The 10,794-nt window shown below is 45.6% G+C and overlaps 1 protein-coding gene across 3 annotated transcripts in view; it reads right to left on the reverse strand.

Moving 5' to 3' along the window:
* TFPI (tissue factor pathway inhibitor) overlaps positions 1–2,367 on the reverse strand; it is a 50,826-nt gene extending 48,459 nt beyond the window's left edge. Inside the window, exon 1 of one of the 3 annotated variants that reach the window (XM_077917213.1) lies at positions 1,935–2,367. The gene's annotated coding sequence lies outside the window, so the exon portion shown is untranslated. Of the gene's footprint in view, positions 1–1,923 lie in introns of all 3 variants that reach the window. The other 2 variants (XM_077917207.1, XM_077917201.1) reach the window with 2 other exon arrangements.
* Positions 2,368–10,794: the final 8,427 nt, after the last annotated feature.

Below are 10,794 nucleotides of genomic sequence, written 5' to 3' on the forward strand. Positions count from 1 at the left end.
ACAGGCCAAAATGCACTAATGCCTCTCCAGCTAAGGCTACAAACCTATTGAAAGTTTACATGGGAGTAAGTCCCATTGAGTAAGTCCCAGTGGGACTTACTTCTCCGTTGACTTACATAGGCATATATTGGGCATGTCAAGCAATTCTCATTGCTCTCTAAATCAGGGATGCGGACCGTGTGGCTATTCAGGCATTGTGGGACTACAGATGCCATCATCCATGATCTCTGACTAAGTTGGCTGGGACTGATGGGACAAGTACCGTATTTTTCGCCCTATAGGACGCACTTTTCCCCCTCCAAAGATGAAGGGGAAATGTCCCATTTCCTATGGGGCGAATGCAGGCTTTCGCTGAAGCCTCGAGAGCGAGAGGGGTCGGTGCGCCTTGGGAGCTCGCGGGAGTTCCCGCCAGGGGCCCTCCCACAGCTTGCGGAGAGCTGCCTGCATCCCGAAGCCCGGGCGCACTGAGCAGTCGCACCCGGGCTTTGGGTAGCTCTGCGCAAGCCGTGGGAGGGCTCCCACGGCTTGCGGAGAGCAGCCTATTCTGGGGGCTGGGGTCGGGGGAAGCTCGGGCTTCCCCCGCCCCAGCCCCATGCCTGGGGAGGGGGGGAATAAATTTTTCTTTCTTTATTTCCTCCCCAAAAAACTAGGTGCGCCCTATGGGGCGAAAAATACGGTACATCTGCAGAGCCAGAGGTTCCCATTCTTGCTCTAAAACAGTGTTTCCCAACCCTGGGTGTCCAGCTGTTGTTGGACTACATTTCCCATCATTCCTGACTATTGGTCTTGCTAGACAGGGATGATGATGGGAGTTGTAGTTCAAAAACAACTGGAGATCTAAGGTTGGGAAATACTTTTCTAAAAGGTTGCCTTTATAAAGTTGTCCATAAAAGGTATTATAATACTTGTCTGCTCCCTCTCTTGAAGCCCAGCCAAGTCCTTTCTGGTACATATTGCTTTAAAGTGCAAGTTGTCTATGTGTTGTAGTTTAACTACAACTTCCATCAGCTCCAGCCAGAATGGTCAGGGAAATTTGGAGGTGCAGTCCAGCATCATTTAGAGCAGGGTTTCCCAGACCTGGGTCTCCAGCTGCTTTTGGACTACAATTCCCATCATCCCTGACAACTGGTCCTGCTAGCTTGGGATGACAGGAGTTGTAGTCCAAAAAACGGCTAAGTTTGGGAAACACTTATCTAGAGGACCCCACATTGGCTGCCCCTGCTTTAAAGTGTGCAAGTAGTTGCAGAGTAACTCCCCTAATGATTTATGTTTCAGCTGCTATTCCTGGGGTTCATAATAGCGTTGGGTTTTTATTAAGGCTGAACACTTACATTTTACATGAATCAGAAAGCCTTGTTTCCAAGTAGAATATGCTTTGGATTGTGCTGAGCCAAGGAAATGAAGAGCCCAAGTATAAATCATGGGATAATTTCTTTTCCTCAAGCGCTAAGTCTGTCTTTTTGTATGGAGTATACAATGGTACCTCAGGTTACATATGCTTCAGGTTACATACGCTTCAGGTTACAGACTCCGCTAACCCAGAAATAGTGCTTCGGGTTAAGAACTTTGCTTCAGGATGAGAGCAGAAATCGTGCTCTGGCGGCACGGCAGCAGCAGGAGGCCCCATTAGCTAAAGTGGTGCTTCAGGTTAAGAACAGTTTCAGGTTAAGAACGGACCTCCGGAACAAATTAAGTACTTAACCCGAGGTACCACTGTACATGCACAACAAAGCTGCAGATGTCTACTTAGAAGTAAGTCCCACTGAGTTCAATGCACATAAGTAAACACAAATAGGCTGCCAGTCTTCAATTTCCATAACCCGATACATACCTCACAACAACACCCAGCTATGTGAAACCCACCTGGGAGGGTGGCGGTCTTTATCTAGCAAAATAAACAGCTTCAAATAGACAGAATCTCACCAGCTACTCACCAAGCAGCTCACAATGTCAAACGCTTCCTCAGAGGGAGAATTCCTGAGTGAGTTTTGCAGCCTGCTCCTTCCCCTTCCCGCTTCAGAAGGTAAGGCCTTGGGGGGCAGAGGGGAAGCAAAGAGAGAAAGAAAGAGAAAGAGAGAGACAAGGGGAGAAATGTAATCTGATCTCGCTGCTGGAGCTGTTAGCACAGCTGCAACAGCCTGATGTGACTGCTGTGCTCTGAGGTTGCCCCTCTTGACTCCGGAGAGGAGAGGCGTTGGGATTCCAGAGGATCAGCTGCAATGAAGCAATAGCAGAGCTTCCTGTTCAGAGCACAGTGACCCCCGGCTGCGTTTAGGATAACCCTCCCCCGCAAGTACGCTATCTCTACAACGTATGGGAAACAGACTGAACACAGACTGTCTGACTAAGTTCAGGCTCGGTTCACAGATGCCCTCTTTGGTTCCCCAAAGAGTTAATGGCTCTCGGTCCAACCCCACATGAAACACGGTGTCTGCAGACATGTTCAGACTTGGGCTGCTTGCCGCTACCAGATTCCCCGAATTCCGGCTGCCCCTGTTTACCAGAGACAGTTTGTGTTTGCCTGAAGTTTTCAGTGGTAAAACAGTGTCTCTGTTTTGGGCTTTGGGAAGGATGCTGGGGACAAAGGCAACAGCAATCTTTATTACGGTCCAGAGACCCAACAAATCGTTACAAAAGCAATGCACAATTCATACAGCCTACCTCCAGGTTAAAGAAGCATTTTGTTCAGAATATAGGGATCATTGGTTCTTGCAACCACCGATAAAAACTTTGCCACTGCTAATGTTCTAGCATTTGTCCGGTCTTCCAATAGGAACCTGACATGGTGAGCCTCTGATTTTCCCGGGAAAGGTATACCAGCAAGGGTAGTATCAGTTCAGCCCTGGATGGCTCATATTTTGCACAGTGCAACAAAATATGTTTTATGGAATCAATGTCTTGAGCACATGAGCAAAGTCTGTCCTGGTAGGGAACTCCTCTCAACCTGCCATCCAACACTGCAGAAGGAAAGACGTTTAGTCTGGCTTTGGTGAAAACAAAGGCAAAGCATGCACACGTACCCAGCTGGAGTTCTTCTGGTTCCGGCCCTTTGCTCCTTATGTGGATTTCCCTAAGATAAATGATGTAACTTGGGGCATCCAGCTGCATAAACCTGCAGTGCCACTGAAGCACTGGATGGCAAACAGAAGTGATGCAGCAAAGCCATGGTGTTTTAGAACCAAACAGGCAAGTCAAAAAGTAACAAGTCATTTGTGCTGAATGTCCTTCCCCCGAGAAACTGAAATGTGGATTTTCCTAAGATATGTAGCATCATTTTGGTGCGAGGTGAGGATATATATAGCAAGAGTAATAAAAAAAATTGTTATTTAGGGGAATTTAATTTAATTCTAAATTATATACCGGAAACGTGGGAGATTACAAGGGTTCAAAAAAATGGGTGTACCGTGCCATATTAGAAGCCAAAAAACTTGTTTTGATGAATTGGAAGAGCCACAAAAAGATTCTATTGAGCACATGGATTGGCAATATGGACAGACTAGCTACATACGAACAAATTGCATGTCGACGCAATTAAAAATGGATAAATATGAAGAAATCTGGAAGGAATACTTAAGCGATAAGGTGGACAGTGATGGGAAGTAGGGGGAGGAGAGGTGGGGAAATATTGTTAAAAAGGTGTAGTTATAGGTATATCAGTACTCAAATCTGAATTGTTAAATTTAGTTATTAGTGTTATTGTGGTTTTTGTTGTATATGTTTTTTGTGGTTGTTGTTTGTATTGAAAAAAATTAAATGAATTTTAAACAAAGAAAAAAAGATATGTAGCATCACTTTTAGTGGAAACCTCAACGTGTCTACTTAGACATAAATCCTCCTGAGCTGTATGGGACCTGTTGTTGTTATTGTTTAGTCATTTAGTCGTGTCTGACTCTTCGTGCCCCCATGGACCAGAGCACGCCAGGCACTTCTGTCTTCCACTGCCTCCCCCAGTTTGGTCAAACTCATGTTAGTAGCTTTGAGAACACTGTCCAACCATCTCGTCCTCTGTCGACCCCTTCTCCTTGTGCCCTCCATCTTTCCCAACATCAGGGTCTTTCCCAGGGAGTCTTCTCTTCTCATGAGGGGGCCAAAGTATTGGAGCCTCAGCTTCAGGATCTGTCCTTCCAGTGAGCACTCAGGGCTGATTTCCTTCAGAATGGAGAGGTTTGATCTTCTTGCAGTCCATGGGACTCTCAAGAGTCTCCTCCAGCACCAGAATTCAAAAGCATCAATTCTTTGGTGATCGGCCTTCTTTATGGTCCAGCTCTCACTTCCATACATCACTACTGGGAAAACAATAGCTTTAACTGTACAGACCTTTGTTGGCAAGGTGATGTCTCTGCTTTTAAAGATGCTGTCTAGGTTTGTCATTGCTTTTCTCCCAAGAAGCAGGCGTCTTTTAATTTCGTGGCTGCTGTCACCATCTGCAGTGATCATGGAGCCCAAGAAAGTAAAATCTCTCACTGCCTCCATTTCTTCCCCTTCTATTTGCCAGGAGGTGATGGGACCAGTGGCCATGATCTTCGTGTTTTTTTTTTTTTTATGTTGAGCTTCAGACCATATTTTGCACTCTCCTCTTTCACCCTCATTAAAAGGTTCTTTAATTCCTCCTCACTTTCTTCCATCAATGTTGTGTCATCTGCTTGGACATAAATCCTCCTGAGCTCTATGGGACCTATTGCTAGGTATATGTAGGGTTGCAGTGCAAATGAGTCTCCTTATTACAGGACTAGGGGACACGGCTGGTGTTGTGGTCTAAACTACCAGGTGCTTTGCCACTGCGCCACATCCCTTCTTCTCTGCAAGAAGGATGTCTTCCATTCCCTCTGGCCTCTCAGCCTCTCTCCAGTGGAGCAGAGGAGAACTTCTTAAATGGCCTGTATGCTGGAGATGCATGACAAACGCAGCCACACCTTCGCTTTGAAAAGGGCAGTGCGCATGTGACCTTTTGACCTGTGCATTAGCTTTGTTAAGAAATGCTTCTAAAAAGCGGTCCTTCCTTTGAAAAGAAATAGAATCTTGAACTGTATCCAACAGCAAACCATTGACTCTCGTCCAACCCTGCTGAGATCTGAAATGGTACCTTTGCCCTTCACTCTGCCCAGCATGTTCACGCAAAGGAATTTACCCGATACTTTTCTTTCATCTGTCAGGAACGCATGGCCGCTGGAGATCAGAATATATATCATCAAAATAAACATTTTACTCTCTGTGTATGTTTGTGTGTAAGATCCAGATGCCTGGCTGAAATGACAAGTGCCTGAAAATATCTCAAGATCACAGGGCTTTTCTGCTTGTTCAGGTTTTGTGCATTTAAAATGTATTTCTTACAGTTTTCCTGTTTCATTCCTCAGCTGAATGCACACAATTCCACCACCTTTTTTGGGTGGGGGTAGGGGGAGGGTGTTTGCAAGGCACTCTTGGAAGAATTCCTCGTGCAAATGTTCTTGAATAAAATTACTTGGGTTGTGTACAATGTTAGTCCTACACAGAATAAACCCATTGAAATGGATAAAGGTAAAGGTAAAGGGACCTCTGACCATTAGGTCCAGTCGTGGCCGACTCTGGGGTTGTGGTGCTCATTTCGCTTCATTGGCTGAGGGAGCCGGGGTACAGCTTCCAGGTCATGTGGCCAGCATGACTAAGCCGCAGCGCCACCCGCGTCCCTGTAAAAGGTTATCTATATGCTGGCCTTTGGCTGAGGAGACCTTTTCTCAGAAGGTCAAGCCAGCTCACTCAGTGGTCAGGGATGATGGCAGCAACCTATTTAATAGAAGAAGGAACACATTATTAGCTTTTGATTTTGGTAGATTAGGACTGCCACACATCCGGATTTCCCCAGACATTACAGGGATTTCAAAGGTGGAAGTCCAGGGGGAATTTTAGAAGGGCAACATTTTGTCCTGGATCTTAGGCAAGTCAATCAAAAAATCAGAATTATTGGGGGAGGGTTTTTTGGCTTTTTTTTTTTTAAAGGTGAACAACTTTGGGGTTTGTTTGTTTTTAAAAGTGCATCAATTTTGGGGGTTTCCTAAAAGAAGCTCAACCATTTTGGGGGGTTCCTAAATGAAGCTCGACAACTTTATTTTGGGGTGTCCTGGTTTTCACTTTTTGAAATATGGCAACCTTAAGCTAGATGCCTCTGCTAAGGGAAGGAGAGGCTGAGCTTTGCTAATTACTTCTGTGTGCTGAAGGCACCCTGCCAGCCCCTGGAAATTTGTTCCAGAGTTTTGGGGACCCTCCTTTACAGCAGGGGGACGCTGAGAGAAGCAGGGAGTAGTGAGAATATCCTTCCTCTCCCTTACAGTAGCAGAGGCATCTTGCTGAATCAACAGCTGTCCCTCAGAGGAGGAATGGAGACACTGGATTCCTCCCTGTGCTTCTACATAAGCTCAGGCTCCAAGCAGCATACAGTCTGCAACTGATAAAAGGGAAGACAATGGAAGAGGAGGAGGAAATGTGATGCCAGGATAGCAAGGCCTAAATCCGAGCAAATGCAGTTACTCCTTACTAGGGTGGAATCTACACACATATAAGAAACGCTGCGAAAATGTTTTTTTAAAAAAAGTTTTGAAAAATACACTACATTTTGCATAGCTCACTGTCGCCATCTAGTGTCACATTTGTATATTGCACTTTACAGCACTTTTTGTTCTGTGACCTCCCGGTATAAGACAGTTTATAAATTAAAAACAAAAAACATTTTATTTGCAGCTGTATAGCTGAGTTTTTGGTTAGCGCTGTGATATGCTGGCAGCTGAACAAATGTCAAAGGAAAGGTCACATTTTCAGTAATATTACTTTCCTCTTCACTCCCATTTATCAACAGTAGAAGTACAAAATGACAGCATGAATGAGCAAGGTTAGGGGTTGTGACCAATTAAGGCCTCCTCAGAGTAGACCCGTTGAAATTAGGGGCTCTAAATTAGTTCTATCTATCCATTTCAATAAGGGACACGGGTGGCGCTGTGGGTTAAACAACAGAGCCTAGGACTTGCCGATCAGAAGGTTGGCGGTTCGAATCCCCGCAATGGGGTGAGCTCCCATTGCTCGGTCCCCACTCCTGCCAGCCTAGCAGTTCGAAAGCACGTCAAAGTGCAAGTAGATAAATAGGTACCACTCCGGCAGGAAGGTAAACGGCATTTCCGTGCGCTGCTCTGGTTCTCCAGAAGCGGCTTAGTCATGCTGGCCACATGACCTGCAAGCTGTACGCCAGCTCCCTCGGCCAATAAAGCGAGATGAGCGCCGCAACCCCAGAGTCAGCCACGACTGAACCTAATGGTCAGGGGTCCCTTTACCTTTTACCTTTGCCAGCTTACTATCACAGACTGTCAGCTGATCCTAATAAAATGGGTATGATGGTTACTTAGCTGCATGCTAAAATACCAACCTCGAAAATGCTATTTTATTTTCACAAGCAAACACCTCAAAACCACAAACTGCTGCAGAAATGTGGGGGCCTGAATTTAAGATTGTAAAAATAAGAGACTGAGAGAAACCAGAACGGATAAGCTTGCCCATTCCTTGCAGGGGTCAATTACCCCCTTCCCTCTTGTGCCATTAAGGTTTTGTTACATATAATTGTGCTATACGGAATAGTTTGCTTCTAACGTCCAGCATGGTTCTGTGGCTTAATAGGCAATGACATTAGTTATCTTATATGGCCCTCTGCTGCCAGCTTTCAAAATTACAAGGGCTTAAAAAAAAAAGTTCATTTAAAGATATTTAAGATTCTCCCCTTTTCCGCTGCTGAGTGATACTGGTGATTCTATGCCTGTCAGGGGCCAGAGAGTCACCTTACAAGGACTCAGCTACACAGCTGCAAATAAAAGAGGTTTTTGGTTTTTTAACTGAGAATAAGGCTTTATTTATTTCTAAGACTTTTCCATCCTGCCTTAGCTCTTTGAAGAGCCTCCAAGACAATTCGCAGCAATAGAATAATTTCTTAAATCTACAGCTTCCCCTTCCTTGTGTCCCTGGTTAGAAAAGCTAATGATGGCTTTTTCCCCCTTTGGTAATTTAATCAGGGGATGCAACTCTTTAAATGGTCTAATAGATTTGCTGAATCATGAACTCTGTACATGCACAGAGGCTAGAGCCCTTGAATGTAATTTCTCTCCAGGGAGTGTCACCACCTAGCTCCATGGGATATTGCTTATGGTCAATGAAAGCTCAAGCAGGGATTCGTGGAGGGGAATGTTGCTGTGGGGCAGAGCTAGGAGGCTAACTTTGACACCTGAGAACACAAGAAAGTAGCAGTAAAACTACCTATTTCATTTTAAATGGACCTTCATGCTGAGTGTAAAGCAAAGAACCTCATTTTATAAGGGAAAAGGGAGAGGAGGCTTCACCGGAAGTCTTAGAATGCCACAAGCAATGTAACGACAGAACGAAACAAGATGCGTTATTTCGTACGATACAGAATCCTATGTGCAATTCTGGTAGATTGTTGTTGTTGCTTAGTCGTTTAGTCGTGTCCAACTCTTTGTGACCCCACGGACCAGAGCACGCCAGGCACTCCTGTCTTCCACTGCCTCCCGCAGTTTGGTCAGACTCATGCTGGTAGCTTCGAGAACACTGTCCAACCATCTCGTCCTCTGTCGTCCCCTTCTCGGCATTACTCATGGGTCACGTTTTTCGCCAAAATTCTGACGTTGTCAAAGTCACTCAAAAACGGCGCCAAACACCTGCAAATTGCACAGTGTGACATTTTGTGCTGCATACGCCCCGTTTCCAGGTAGGCCAAAAGCTGAGCCCTTGGTGCCCTTGGTGCTTTTGCCCAAATTCTGACATCGTTCGATTCACTCAAAAATTGTGCCAAACACCTGCAAAATGTCCCCTGCAACTTTAGGCTGTGAACACAGTAGGCGATCAAACACCGGCATCTCTCTCCATCTTCCTTCCCTCCCTCCTCTGATGCTTCCTTGCATCTCTGCCTCTCAGAGGCCTGTTTTTTTTTGTTTGGTGCCTCTGGGACTGGCCAGGAGATGCTGGTTGCTAGGGGCTGAGGTGGCCTTGGAGGAAGCAAGCAAGTGGCTGTGGGAGCCCAGCCAGCCAGCCAGTCCACCAGCCCTTGCTGTTGGGAATGGACAGACAAACGGGAGACCAGGCAGACTGGCAGGCAGGCAGGCACTGTCCTGGCCTTTCTTGTGCTTGCTGTGTGCAAGGCCCATCTGGGAGCTGAGTGCCTGCTGGTGAAGGGGAGCCTTTCCCCCATGCAGGCATGGCAAATTATCAAACCATATACCGTATTTTTTGCTCTATAAGACTCACTTTTTCCCTCCTAAAAAGTAAGGGGAAATGTGTGTGCATCTTATGGAGCGAATGCAGGCTGCGCAGCTATCCCAGAAGCCAGAACAGCAAGAGGGATCGCTGCTTTCACTGCGCAGCAATCCCTCTTGCTGTTCTGGCTTCTGAGATTCAGAATATTTTTTTTCTTGTTTTCCTCCTCCAAAAACTAGGTGCGTCTTGTGGTCTGGTGCGTCTTATAGAGTGAAAAATGTGGTAATCTCATACATTCTCCCCCCTCTTCCTCCCTCCCTCCCCCCCACCAAGGACTTCCCTCAGCTCCTCTCTCTGATTTCTCTGCACATATTATTCTCTGCAAGTTATAAAATTTTACATATCCTTACCTTACCTATCATATAACCAACAAATAAATTTGTGTATGTTTATTCAAAACCCGCCAAGGAGTCCAGTTCATTTTGTTGTCTTTTTAAATAATTTGTAAAAAGTTCCCATACTTCCTTAAAGTCACAGTTGTCCTTGTCCCGCAGTTTATATGTCAATTTAGCCAACTCTGCATAACTCATCAATTTTTCTTACCACTGTTCTTTTGTTGGGATTTCCTTATTCTTCCATCCTTGTGCTAGCAAGACTCTTGCCGCTGTTGTAGCATACATGAATAAATTCTTTATTTTTCTTGGCAGGTCTTGTCCTACAATCCCTAACAAAAATGCTTCTGGTTTGTTTTTTTTACAAATGTCATTTTAAACATTCTTTTCAATTCATTATATATCATTTCCCAATTTTTAAAGAAAATTTCTCTACATTCCCACTACATATGGTAAAAAGTCCCTTCTTTTTCTTTACATTTCCAACATATGTTTGTCTCATGTTCACCTTTGGTCAGTCTCCATTGGGCAGCTAAGGCTGGGGGCAGCTTCCTTCCAGGCCCCTATGGGGCAGTGTCTCTTTGGCACCTCTCTTTGGGGCAGGGGTGGGGCAGCTCAGAGACCAGGGGCAGAGCAGCGGCTGCCCAGAGGACACCCAAGGAGAGGGGGGAGGAGAAGCGACTGAGGGAACACCCCACAAGCGTGTTTGAAAAAGGGTGAGGCTGCCAGTTCAGTAGGCAAAGCTCAACAAAGGGGGACATAACTGGATTCCTGATCTCCACAGGGGTGTCGCAGAAAGAATATACAGTGGTACCTCTGGTTATGAACTTAATTCGTTCTGGAGGTCCGTTCTTAACCTGAAACCGTTCTTAACCTGAGGTACCACTTTAGCTAATAGGGCCTCCCGCTGCCGCCACCACACGATTTCTGTTCTCATCCTGAGATAAAGTTCTTAACCCAAGGTACTACTTCCGGGTTAGCAGAGTCTGTTACCCGAAGTGTTTGTAACCTGAGGTACCCCTGTAGTTGGTCAAGAGAGCCATGGACTCTAAAAGGTTGAGAACCTTTGCTGTAAAGGAAGAATGTCGTAAGTCAGTTGGGTAAAAGGAGGAGGAGGAGGAGGAGGAGGAGGAGGAATACTTTGGAGACTGAGGGGAATTGATCCCAGAGAAGGCAAACT

This window comes from Podarcis muralis, chromosome 1, assembly GCF_964188315.1.
Source record: "Podarcis muralis chromosome 1, rPodMur119.hap1.1, whole genome shotgun sequence".
Classification (NCBI taxonomy): domain Eukaryota; kingdom Metazoa; phylum Chordata; class Lepidosauria; order Squamata; family Lacertidae; genus Podarcis; species Podarcis muralis.